The sequence below is a fragment of the Dermacentor andersoni genome, chromosome 3 (genome assembly GCF_023375885.2).
Source record: "Dermacentor andersoni chromosome 3, qqDerAnde1_hic_scaffold, whole genome shotgun sequence".
In the NCBI taxonomy this organism is placed as follows: Eukaryota; Metazoa; Arthropoda; class Arachnida; order Ixodida; family Ixodidae; genus Dermacentor; species Dermacentor andersoni.
The window spans coordinates 87,902,013-87,916,258 of NC_092816.1; positions in this window are offsets into that span (position 1 = coordinate 87,902,013).

Consider the following 14,246-nt stretch of genomic DNA (forward strand, 5'->3'; position numbering starts at 1 on the left):
GATCGTGATCAGGCTCAGCGCCAGCCTGGGTCCAGCGTGTTCGAGACGCGTTCCCTTGGGTGTGCCCTTTGGGTAGCCCCATGCGGTGTTGGGAGTGTTGCAATCTCCCAGCACCACGACGCGCTCCTTGGTACCCGAGATTTTAAGAGCCTCCGTAAGGAGTTATCTGAAATCTTCATTCCTGTTTTTGGGGGGACTGTACAAATTTACTATTACAGTTCTTGCCTTGCCTCTTTTTAGTGGGAATAAGCTTATTATCTGATGACTGATCTGAAGATTTCCTATCTGCTCTGCTTTGGTCGCGATAGTCCTGCTCACCAAGGTGGCAACGCGGGGATAATAAGAATTTTGCAGGGTGTAATATCCCTGCAGCTTGACCACATTGGGGCCAATTTCCTGCAGGCATGTTACATCTGGTCGGATTGGTGCACCGTTTATATAGTTTTGGAGTGCGGCTGCCTGCTTGTGAAAAGTGTGGCAATTCCATTTCCAAATCTGTAATTGTTCCACACTTTTCAATTTAGATTGAGTCATGATGTACGAGAGCCTCCGCGTCGTCCCGACCCGCCTTCGATGGATTATGGGTGATTGGGGTAGCAAGAGGACGCTTAATAATTGCTCTCTGCAAGCCTCCCACAGTCTCGTTTACATATTGTTTCTGTATTCTTAATTCCTCACCGATGGGTGATTTTATGTCTGACATGAAATTCTTTAAAACATCGTGGAGATTCGCAATGCTACTCCCACTTTCTTGGACTTGGTTCTAGATTTGTTTTATAAGGTTGCGCGTGTGCGTGAGGATGCCAAGGAGTTCATCACCTCTTCCCTCGCCTGCTTCCATTTCCCTTTCTTGGGTGGGATGTATTTGTGTCTCGTGGCCGTCAGTGTTGACCGCCGAGCCAGAGGCCTGCAGCGTTTTAACTGTGTTTTCGAACTTCTTTTGCAATGAGGAGATTGCCAATAGGAATTCTTGACGCTCTGCCTGCATTTGGACTTAAAGCTGTTTAATTTCTTGCGTTAGTTTTTTGTTTTCATGTATGATTTTTCTATATTGCTGATTGTCTGTTATTGGAGCACAGGGAGACACGACCCCCGCCAAGCTCACCTGATTGTTCCGTCGGTTGGCAGCTTCTCCTTCTGCTCCGGTTCCGGTCTGCCAAGGCTACGGCAGAATGGCGCGTGTCCACAACGCACCGCCTAGTTAACTTCAACGTGGCGGGCAGTTCCAAGTTTGATTTGGGATGCTCACGTATATAGACGCTTGTATTACTGACTTTGGCACCTACGACGCGCCAAACAAGGCTGTCCTCACTGACCCGCAGTGCAGTCGGCCAGAGGACACGTCGTGGCACCTCCCGGCGGCCACGGTATCTGCGATCCGTAGCGGACGGCGGCTACTTGCAACTGTAGCGCGCATGCGCATTGTTCGCCTTGCGCACGACAGGGATTGAGTGCGCGCTCGTGTTCACAAGCTCCAGTCTGAGCGTGCTGGTGCCGCGACGTGTCCTCTGGCCAACTGCACTGCGGGTCAGTGAGGACAGCCTCGTTTGGCGCGTCGTAGGTGCCAAAATCAGTACTACAAGCGTCTACATACGTGAGCATCCCAAATCAAACTTGGAACTGCCCGCCACGTTGAAGTTAACTAGGCGGTGCGTTGTGGACACGCGCCATTCTGCCGTAGCCTTGGCAGTGCAAGGCAGTGAAGAAGGAGCGAGAACACAGCGAAGAGAATCATAGGCGACTTGATTTCGGATTGACTGTGCTCCTGCTGAACGGATTGTAGCACTTTCTGCGCCAACATATTTCTTAAATAGCCAAAATTAGCTTTAAATGCATTACTCCACTTCGATAAATAGTGGTTCAGGGCCCCTTTATTAGCTGCGAGTACAGCATGCGAAATTATTTTCGTTTCCTTCTTCACCATCTTTTAATAATAGTTGTGTGCAGTTTCAACGCCAATGTAAGAGTAGGTAGACAGATGCGTGAGGCAATTCATATCAATTATTGAGGAAAGTTATGGGAAGAAAAAAAAACGCACGCGTGCTCTATGGGACAGTGAACACTCAGAGAATGGTTATACAGACTAATACCCCTGTCACACGGCAAATGTAATGTCATTTCCAACAAATGACATTTGTTGCGATTAATGTCATTATCGCAGCGCGCTGTCACACGACGAAAACTAATGTCACTTGAAAATGCTGACAATGACGATAGTGAAAAAAAAGACACGCCTCAAACCCACTTTTGTCTAAAAATTATTTTCCAATATGCTAAATTACACTAGAATATATGATCGTTGCTTTCAAACCATAGCATTCGATCCCGAACTTTTCGACATTGCCAACGAAGTCGAGTCAAGCCAAGCCAAAGCTAAGGCAAGCTACAGGGCGAAGAGAACGATAGGCGCGTCCGCTACATCTGCTAAAGTGGTACGAGAAGGGCAGTTGCATGTCATCGCCGTTCTGCGTTCTGATGTGCATGCGGGCTTCTAATATCCTCATTCTTGTCGCGTGCAACAGGAAAACGCGCATGTTTTTACGCCAAGTCAATTGAAGCAGCCGCGGCAGATGCCCCGGTGCGAACCAACACGACTGCTGCAGCGAAAGCTAAAGACTGCTGTCTGGTCACTGGACTGAGAGTAGTTTTCTGTATTTACGCACGTGGTGGACTTCAATGTCGCTAAAGCAACAATTAGGTAATAAAATTGATAGAATAATAGTGATCCTTTGTTAAAACAAAAAAGAAGCATGTACTGTTTGCGAAACACTGGTACACTCATGGTGTCGAGGATATACATTCGGTTCCAAACAAATGCGAATGCGTTTGGCGAACTCATTCGTTTGTAAATGTAATTTTCGACGAATATCATTACGTTTTACCGTGTGACAGCAAACAAATGGCATTATCAGCGAATGTCATTTGTTGTAAATGACATTAGATTTGCCGTGTGACAGGGGTATTACAGGGTAAATTCTTTGTATGCGTCTCGAAGTATCAGGTGGCCTCGTTTTTCTCATGCGTACTATATGTAGCATTGTTAACTTCGCTTGCGTGACATCTTCTACAACAGCATTCGTCGCCCGATCATGTCTTTCTCGTTCATCTGTTTTTAGCAAGATATGGGATATGTCTGCATTTCTCATTACGAGTGCTTCGTGACATAAAAGACTTCCCGTAATTTGAACTGCCCGTACGCCCAGCTCTCCCGTTTTCTAATTACGGAAATGAGGGCGGCAATATTTTACCTGCAGGTTTCTCCGGAATCCACAGCAAAATAGTTTTACCTTGTACGAAGGCACCTTTGGTCCTCAAGCAGGGCAAATATTTTAACGGAAGTTTGCTTCAGGAAGGCCGTTGTCGCTTATTGCTCACTTGAAGTAATAGCAGAACACTCACCATTCCCCAGATGTTGGTGTTGTTTTCACCGCTGTTGTTATACGGCGTCGCTCCCGTTATCCAGCACGCAGGGTAATTGGCCTTAAACTCGTCCTCCGTGAAGTGTGTCCAGGGCACGAAGCCGTCAACTGGGAATCGCCTGGTAAACGGAAGCATCCAAACACGCACGCCAAAGAGTATTCCTTCATTTTCACTCCCACCACACCAAACCACTGAAGCCTTACAATAGTTAACAAAATTTGATAGATTGACGCTCCGATTAGAAGATATTCGAAATTCTGCAAGTCTATTTCACCGCACATCTCGGTCGACTCACCGCATAATGGTGGACGCCGTCCTAACATTGAAAATAGATGGTGTCTAAATTCATGCCCAAGCAACAAATTTCTCTAAGTAACGAAATCGGAACTCCGAAGGCCAGCTCCGTGCGCCGGAAGCTATTTAAGGACCGAAAAGACGTCATATACGCCACTTTTGGGCGCGATCTATAAAGCAGGGCTACATAAGTTTGTGTCACTACCTTAGCCACAAACTCTTCTTGCCGAAGACTTCGATGTTCGGAAGGTTCGACCCAGTGGTACTGGAAGCAGGAGGTCGGTCATCTTGTGTGAGACAACCGAATAAGGTGAAAAAGGGTACTGCCAGTATTTCGCATATGATGCGTTGCATCTGCTCCAACTAGTTTTTTAACCATTGTATACTGAGGCCAAGAACGCCATGCAACTGCAGCCTACCTTAAATCAGCCGAGACAAGGTCTTGTACCACGTGACTCAAATGAGATTGGTCCAGTGTTTCGCACCAACGCTGTTACTCTCCTGACAATATGTGGCGGCTACAAGTATTGAAGCCTTTGTTGATTTTGTTGCATTTTCTTTCTGAGCCATTTCTTTATGTATTGTTATTATACGAATATAAGTTACGAAAGCCTCTCAGAAGAAGCTTTCTGTGCTTCTCTCGCAGAATATACGGTGGAACTTGGGTGAACTAATATATCTTTAACACACTTCGAATCCACATAAAAAGCCCAGAAATAGCGCACTTAAGAAAGCAATTTACAGAAAAAGCTTGTTCAGATTATGAAAAAAGTATCTGTAAATGGTGGTGCAGTAGCGCACGCTCACAGGATTTGCAACTATTTACATTCAAAAGATATAATCATACGCTGGATAGTTATATTTAAAGAAAGCTTTCGAAATGTTATAGCTATAGTGAATGAACACGCAATACGTACGCAGGAGAGCATGAACACAGAACAGAGAAGTGCAGATACCGAAATGAACGTTTCCATTGCTCCTAATACAATGTTCCTTATACAGAATTTCGGACTGGTGTCTACTATATTCGAGGGCACATACAGCCCCCCCCCCCCCCCCCCCCCCGCCCGCTTCACTTCATACGTGAGCTTTACTTGATAGACAAGCCGTACTCTCATTACTCTCATGAAAATGTTGAGCAATTGTTAACTGCAGTTAGTTGCCTAATTGAAGCTATACCCAGCCGAACGTTGTATTTATTTATTTATTTATTTATTTATTTATTTATTTATTTATTTATTTATTTATTTTTTATTCGTTTATTTATTGAGACCTGTAGACAGAAATTAGGGCCCGATCAGGAGGTGCAGAATACATGAATCGAATTGCGGCCGCCGTGACGGGGATTCGATCCCGCCATCTCGTGCTTAACAGCCCAATACCACCGCCACTAAGCAACCACGGCGGGTATGCGTGCTTCTCTCCAGCCGATGTTGCTCCGTGAAACGTCCGGCACCGTGCGTCACGTGCCAATCCCTCGCATTCTTCCCTCATGTCAGCCAGCACTTTGAAACCCAGTGCTAGACCGCAGTGCTTTTAGAATCGGTTCCTATTTTGCGTCAGACCGACACCCACAAATTGTGTGGTCCGGCGGCTATTATAACCTTAGGTGAGAAAAATTGAAATTTTGATGTCCCGGCATGTTTTCCAAACCTTAAGTGCTATGTCCTATGAGTCACAATTCTACAAGCAAGCATATATACTGTTTAACAAAAAGAAACCTTGACATTGCTGTGTTGCAGTGTATTGGTACTTCTATACGTCTGCGGTAGCATTATAATAGCGACAATTTAATGCATTTTCACCTGATTCCGCTAACGCTTGAGCGGTCCTCGGTCATCGGGTTATTGGCACCAAGAAAGAAATTCATTCACCACTTCGCATGTGATGCACTGTGCTTGATCAACAAAGCTGAGCAAGAATGAAATCTCTACATACAAGTCAAGGACACAAGTAGCACCATCGGCTGGACCTATTGCAGAACTCCTTAAATACGCACCAGACTGCCGCAGTAAACAACGAACACCCGCTGTGTAGTTTTGCTCCTCTAAAATTTTAGCCGCTCATCAAAAGAACGGTGCACCAAAAATTCTGCAATATACATTCGAAGGCGCCTACGACTAGGTACATAGTAAAGTCGGCTCAAGGTGATCTAAGCGTGGCTTTAAATTGTCAAAATGCAATGAAGTAATGTGTGCTCTGCAGGCCACTGGTTATTAGCATATCACAATTATTTTATCATTCAACTTAAGAAAGGTGTCCCAAAATCACGATACACCCTAATGCCAAATTGTAGCATCGCTGGATACGTGTTTTCGTTTCGCGATGTATTGAGGCACAGAATTTCAGACCGAAATCACCGCACCGACCGGCAGTGGGCAAATGCCATAAGTGCCTTCGCAGAGGGAAGGGCGATCTGGGAAGGCTGGCATTATGAGCGGCAAGAAAGCCAACTGTGGAAGACGACGACGAATGGCGCGATCAGTGACACGAGTGCATTGTCGCGATTACACCGAGGGGCGCTGACGCTCAACTCGGGAACGGGTGCCTTGTGAGCTGAGCTCTAAATCATGATGCAGGTTTTGGTGCGTCCGGGAAGTGAAAAAAAGAACGTAGAGGAGAAGACCAAACTGCCTATTGCAAAGCACGTGGAAGCACACGTCCTTTACTTGTTCTTGAAATGTACTATAGCTCAGTGCTCATAAATGTACCTATGCGAAACGTCCAAGCCGTAGTCTGTGACAGGCGACCGTTTTTTTTCATATACCTAAGCGGTTCTATCTCATCGTCGCCAAATCTAAGAAGCTGTGTTTGACAACTTCAAGAGAATCGAAACTACTTTAGCAAAATTATCGTTCCGCTGATTTTTTATAGCTTTACCTACCTTCCGATGGAAGATGGGTCGTTACTAAACATCACTGTTAAATTCTACGTCACTAAACTTTGGGGCAATCCTATAACGTACACATCGCAATGCTTCTTACTCTAGATTGTCGCTCACTTCGTCGAGGAACTGGTTGCTGTTCGCCGGCCAAATTCGAATACCCAAGATTACGAGGCTAGCGTCGGGCGCGGGTGGCTGCGGATGGTCCCTCTTCAGCTCGTCTCCCCTGTCACGTAATTTCTGCACGGGCGAACAAGTTGGGTTTAATACACTAACATCATGCACGGCGTGACGTAGTTTTTACCTAAGCTGCTAGCGCCGAGTAGCTTAGCTTTAGCCTTTTGTTACCCGAATGTCTGTGCTATGATTCATCAGGCCTAAATATTTCCTTAAAGCTCTTGTACTATGGACCAATGGAAAATCCGCGAGACAATGCTGAACGTCTATAGGAAGCCGCCGGACAGGTGCTCTTCATATGTGCACAAAAGGAAATAATATTCCACGTGCGAATATGTAAAAAACTTTGACACGCGTATAAATGAAAAACTTTAATTGAAATTTCGCATGCTTATAAAATGCTTTACTTTTTACTTTGTTTTGCATGAGTATTTTTTCTTTCCATGGATTCAAGGTTTGGTGTACGTCCGGACTGGTTTCTATAGTATGAGACAAGAATGCCGGTCGCTACACATTATCGTTACACAAGTCGCTTATATAAGAATCCAGGGAGTCACTGCTGTGCTTCATTCCAAAAACGTTTGCTGCTCGTCTTCGCGAGAAGAATGCCAAACATCTTCAGGTCCTCTACGGAGTATAAAGAGGTACTCCTCCATTGTTTTAGCTCTTGAGCAGCAGAGTGTCAACGTCATATAAGTTAACCTAGATTGCAGACCGTGCTGTCGGTGTAGTGAATTCGCTCAATTTGTTCTATATGTTCTTTGTTTTTTGTTTCAGCTTCTTTATTCGGTCTTGATTTCCTTTTCGGTTCTCCGTCCACAATATAATTGAATTATGCAAGTATACGGCAATGCACAATTGCATATCAATTTTCAGAGACGCCGGTTTTTTCCGGCATAGCTATTGATTCTCTTGCACCGGTGAATAGAGCACACTTTTTCGAACATCGTTATCATGAAGGCAATAAAAGTTCCACAAGTTTATGCAATCTTTGTGCAACATTTCATTCTCCGAAAATAGCGTAAAATAGACACATGACTTCTTCGAGCAGTGAAATGAGTAATTGCCTTCAAAGCCCCCCACTGAACCATCTATGCTCATCTTAGGTACCAGGCGCGAACACACACAGAAACAAGGAAAGAGGCGGGACAGAGCGCCACTTACATCTGCTTTAATCGGAGGCACAACACACACTTATATAGCCGTCTTTGACGCAAGGAACACAATCAGATAAAGATCGATATGGAAGCGAACAGATTAAATATTTCTTTTCAGCCATATATAAAGATATTGATGGGTCGCTGACGCACATGCTTCCTTTCTTTCCGATAATGAAAGCCTCAGTTACTTCCCCAGCTTTTCTATCTTTACTCTTTGATAGAATCCGCACCCCGGCTAAACATGGCTCACAAGAGCGTGACGGGCAGGACTTAATGTGCTTGGGTATGTTTGGCCTTTCTTTATCTTGCTCTACATTTCTTTCATGTTCTCTAATTCGGTCGTTAACGTAGCGCACAGTTTGCCCTATGCAGGAGCGGCCGCATGAGAGGCAGATCTTGTACACGACACCATCGACGCACTTCATAAATGCTGGCCCATGCTTGGTGCCGCATCCATTTTTATCTTCACGTATTATTTCGAGACGAGAACAAAGACTTCCGAGCTTTCTGGGGGCACCCAACGTCTGCTAGCAACCTTCTTTAAATTGTGGGCCATCTTGTGTACATAGGGCACTACCACAGGTCTCGCCACCTCTTCACGAGGGGGATCTTCCCCAGCACTCACAGCCACACTCACTTTTTGTAGTAGGCTCCAAGCGACTGCCATCACAATCGAATCAGGGAATCCAGCTGAAGACAACCTGGCAGATTGGTTTTGGAAGCTAAACTGCATCCTGTGAGGGCACGATTTTCCGAGGGCGGATTTCAGGCAAAGTGAAGCAATCCCCCTTTTTATTAATTTCGAATGGGGGGAGTCGTATGGCAGGATCCATTTTTTTGCACGAGGTGCATGTGCCCAACAAATCTGATCCGCACAAAACTCAATATTTATATCTACAAACTGTAGGCAGTTACCCTCAGACACTTCGATGGTGAATTGCAAGCCTTTTCGACGCTGTCGGAATATGGATAAAATATCATGCACACTCTCTTCAAAGTTCAAACTTCCGTCCTTATTAAAAAATATAAAGAATCATCCACATATTTGAAGACAAAAACGTGCCTGGCCGGTGAAACCTGGTGAAAAACTTGATTCATTCGTGAGAGAAAAATACTACACAATACTCGCGCCGGCTTTCTGCAGAAAACACTGCTGGTCAAATGTTAAAGTCGATTGCGAGTAAAACTCTAAAAGGGTTAGAAAATCATCAATGTAAATTCCCGCATTGTTCTGAAAGGAAATGCGTTCCTTTTTTTTTTTTCTATACACTCTCGTACTGCAGCAAACAGAGCCTTATGAGGAACAGAGTAAAATAAATCCACCATATACACGGAAAAGGCGCGCCCAACATCACATTGCGATTTTAGGAAGTCACAAACTTCGTCAGATTTCTTTGTAAGAAATGGGTCGTCCACTTCAAGTGTATACTCAAATGTTTCAACAAGAACTGACTTCCCGCATTTCGATGGGGGCGAAATGCGAAAACACCCGCGTACTTGGATTTAGGTGCACGTTAAAGAACCCCAGGTGGTCCAAATTTCCGGAGTCCCCCACTACGGCGTGCCTAATAATCAGAAAGTGGTTTTGGCACGTAAAACCCCATAATTAATTAAGAACTGACTTCTCTCCTTCTGCCACGACCATTTTTCCGTGACTATTGTTCTAAACGGCACCCCTTGCTAATGCGTGTTTCGCTGAAAAGAAGGCTTTCAAGGCATTATTTTTGCTTTTTCCTATCTGTTTGCCAAGACGGTATAAACCAAACTGCTCACATAGTGAAACTGCCCTGCTCTTAACTCTAGTTGGTTTAAGTTTGATAGGCGCAAAATTCTTTTCCAGTGCTTGCACAGCTCTTTCCGAGAAATTACCTTCAGATAACACGACAAACCCTCCATCCTTATCGGTTTGTAAGAGCCTTAGGTCGTTATTTGTGAAGTACGTCACAATGGCTCCGGTTGAAGCTTCCTTGTGACTTGAACGCCTCCGGTCGCAGGATTTGAGAAGGCAGCTGACGCCTTCCAAAATGCACGTGTCTTGCTGCTCTGATTCGACCTTGCTGGCAATTCGTCGAATGATGGCAAGCAGCTCATGCGGCGGTATTCGCAGTTCAAGTCCACACTTGGGTTCCTTTTCCAGAACAGACGACATCTCGTCGGTGTGTTGAATGTCCCCTTCAACCACCAACCCACCCACCCCCTCCTTTCGTTCTTCTTCTTACTTTTTTCCTGAAGCAATTTGTCTAGCATGCACACCCAGAGCTGTTCAGTCATTCTCGAAGCTGACCTCATAACGGACCGAAATTTCTTCTCAGCTAGCCAGGTAGAGTATTGTCTTCGACAGGCGATGCGTAGAAGATCATTTAGTTAGCGAATATGACACCTGAGTTCAGCCCTGAGGATCCTACTTATGCGCTTCACGTACCCGCAGGAGGGTAGAACTGACCGGAAAAGAGCACTTACTTCGGCAAATGCACTTACCCACAAATGGACCAAGTTTTACATCAGGTTTTACCGGCTAGGCACGTTTTCAAAGTCTTTAGATATGTGGATGTTTTTCTGATATTTCTTAGTAAGAACGGAAGTTTGAACTTCGAGGAGATTGCGCAAAATATTTTATCCATAATCCGACAACAAGGAAATGGCTTGCAATTCAACATTGAAGTGCCTGAGGGTGACTGCCGACAGTTTATAGATATAAATATTGAGTTTTATGGGGATCAGATTTGTTGGGCAAATGCACCTCGTTCAAAAATATGGCTCCTGCCATACGACTCCACCCATACGACGTTAATAAAAAGGGGGATTGCTTCACTTTGCCTGAAATCCACCCTCGGAAAATCCTGCCCTGACAGGATGCAGTTTAGCTTCTAGAAGCAATCGGCCAGGTTCTCTTTAGCTGGATATCCTGATTCGATTGTGATGGCAGTCGATTAAAGCCTACTACAAAAAATAAAGAGTGTGGCTGTGAGAGCTGGAGAAGATCCCCCTCGATAAGAGGTGGTGAGACCTGTGGTGGTGCCCTATGTACACAAGATGGCCCACAATTTAAAGAAGGTTGCTAGCAGACATGGGGTGCCGCTTGTGTTGTCAGCCCCCAAAAAGCTCAGAAGCCTTTATTTACGCATCGAAAGAATACGTGAAGATAAAAATGGATGTGAAACCAAGCATGTGCGACCCTTTATGAAGTGCGCCGATGGTGTCGTGTACAATATCTGCCTCTCATGCGGCCGCTCCTGCATAGGGCAAACTGTGCGCTACGTTAACGACCGAATTAGGGAACATGAAAGAAATGTAGAGCAAGATAAAGAAAGGCCAAACATACCCAAGCACATTAAGTCCTCCCCGTCACGCTCTTGTTAGCCATATTTTTCAGGGGTGCGGATTCTATCAAAGATTAGATTATGGGGTTTTACGTGCCAAAACCACTTTCTGATTATGAGGCACGCCGTAGTGGAAGACTCCGGAAATTTCGACCACCTGGGGTTTTTCTGTGAAAGAGTAAAGATACAAAAGCTCGGGAAGTAATTGAGGCTTTCTTATCGGAAATAAAGGAAGCCTGTGGGTCAGCGACCCTTTGATATTTTTATATATGGCTGAAAAGAAATAGTTAACCAGTTCGCTTCGATATCAATCTTGATCTGATGGTGTTCCTTGCGTCAAAGACGGCTATATAAGTGTGTGTTGTGCCTCCGATTAAAGCAGCTGTAAGTGGCCCTCTGTCCCGTCTCCTTCCTTGTTTATGTGTGTGTTCGCGCCTAGTACCCAAGATGAATTGTGACCAACTCGCCCAATAAGACGTCCTTTTGAACTATCTATGCATTTGTGGAAATATTTGAAAAGAGAGCGAATATGAGTGTTTTGTTGTTATCTACAGATATACACAATAAACCCACAAACTCTAACAACATGCAACCCTTAACACCCCACTTCTTTACATCAATTATGATCTCAATGCCAAGTTTGCTGCGGGCTCCTGATACCGCGAGAAACAAAACACGAATATTTCCTGGACCTAATAAATCCCGCAATTGGCATACAGGCAATAATCATCGTTAGCGCGTCAGCCATTTTAAGCCACCACCCCTCTCCTCTCCCGCTTTCCATAATATGCCAGCTCCGTGTGGCGCAGAATACTGCCAGGGCACCGGTATGCATTGCAAATACCAACCACGTATTTTTTTCAGGCTTTTTATTGCTATATATTTCAAAAGGCTATAATTAACTTGCGATTTTAGACCTTCTATCCCACCTAATCTGTAACACATGCACCGAATTCATTTGTAAGTTCCATAAAGTGCACGTTTGGATAATCCATGAAAGGGATGAAAACAAAACGCGCTCTTTACATATTGTCTTTACAGTGTAAGAAAATGAACTGACTAATTGCAAAGCTTCTAATTAATCAATCCTCTTCAGCGTTTTCGTACGTATCACCATATATATGCCGCGATCCAGCTCCCCCCCCCCCCCCATCCTACTCCGCCCCAACAGTCTCCACACTTACTCTAAACATCAAAATTGTATTGTTCCATTACAAATGTACATTTCATAAGTCAGTTTTATGCTGGCAAATTCAGGTTATAGAATGTTATTCGAACTTAGTCCAGGGACGATTGATTTCCCACTGATTACAGTGAGTGACAAGCCAAGATAGCTCAGTAATTCAGGAGAAGCATCTCCTAAGAAAGCGTACTGCGCGCTTTATCCGTACACCCCGCGATTTAAACAAATAGTTTCCTATACAGGCGCCACCAGCAGGAGGACAAGAATGAGCCCTATAATTCAGCAGCAATCAGCAAGGCGGTTTCACACACGCTGCACGCACGTAATAACAATATTCCTTAGTGTGGGAAAATTTTTCTGTCATAGCAAAATGAAGTTTGCGGAACTGAGGGAAAGCATTAGAGGGGGGGCGTGAAGGGGGGATAGCTCGCTGATTGGTCTTTGCCTAACGTCCACCTGTAAAAGCTCTAGAATATGGGCGTATTCTCTGGGTCTCGCGAACAGTTCCATTGTCCTGTATCCTATGATCGGGTTGCATTGCCATTGCAGAGTACATGGCAATGCAACCGTTGAGTGAAGATGGGGCGCTCTGTCGTTCTCCTTAAATAGCAAAGAGAAAGACCGAAAATTAGATGTGGTGACGCACATGGTCACATTCGTTAGAATCACACTTCTCTTGACATGTTCGTCTTGTCATTGAACCCCGGTGGCTGGACGAGCAAATCCGGAACGAAGCTTTAACTCTACCTCCATCGCTTACCTTGAGCATATCGAACACCGCCGCCACTTCACGCTTAATATTTGGATTCACCCAAGGCTTGCATTCCAGGTCGAGGACGGCGTAGTGGTAGACCTTCCTTACTGTCCAGTATTCAACCATTTTGGCACGCCCCGCGCTGTTGTCCATGTCTTGCATCGCCTGTGAATTGTTCCTAAGAATGGAATAGGGTGTCAAAAGGGCGATCATTTTCGCTTAAGCGCTAGAAAACATTTTACACCATGAGAGTTCCTTTTAATCAGGAGAGTACGTATGGGAAAGTCCAATACGATCAACTTAAATGCGGCGATATAACCCCGCATGCTGATTTGCGCTCGACATACCTGATATCGTTACTTTAGCGCGAATTTTATTGCGATAGCAATTATAGGTGCAATCCACTCGAAGTTTAACCGCTGTCATTACCGCCGCTATGATGTTCTTAAAAAAATTCAAAATTCGAGAAGGTCTTATCGTGCCCCGTGCGCTTGTACGCTTTGTGTGCGAGGGAAAGCGTTCGACGGTACGCCCGGGAGGATGGTTGGTGGTTTGATGCAGCGCCGTCTTCCAGCGCGCGCAAAGGGGAGCAGAGGTGAATGCGTAGTAACGTCATCAAGAGTGCCCTAGGGGGCCAGCCGAGCGTGCGTCTGGCCATTCTAGCACGGCCGTGGCTGCGCGGCTGAGCGCAACGCTGCACGCGAACCCCATCTTGAAGGATAAGCTGCCGAGGCTGCAAAGTTTGGGCAAGCCATAAATGGCTGGTGGCTTTCACCTGCACTGTCTTCCCGAGAGCATAGGGCTGGAAGTCCCGTGATCTGATGTTTCAGGGACGCTTTAATGCGAGAGGCAGCGCCAAGCGTTAGTTCTCTTCTGCCTGCGCACTTCATTACGCCAGCGTTGAGTTAGGAAGCGGTCTTGGAATGACATTTGTTGATGTTCACCTGTGCCAACGTGACGCCATACTTCTTAGTTTAAATATTAAGCGAATGTTCATTGCAGTATGCTCGGCCGAAAGGAAAAGATTACGAAAATTACTTGGTGTAGTTCTCTA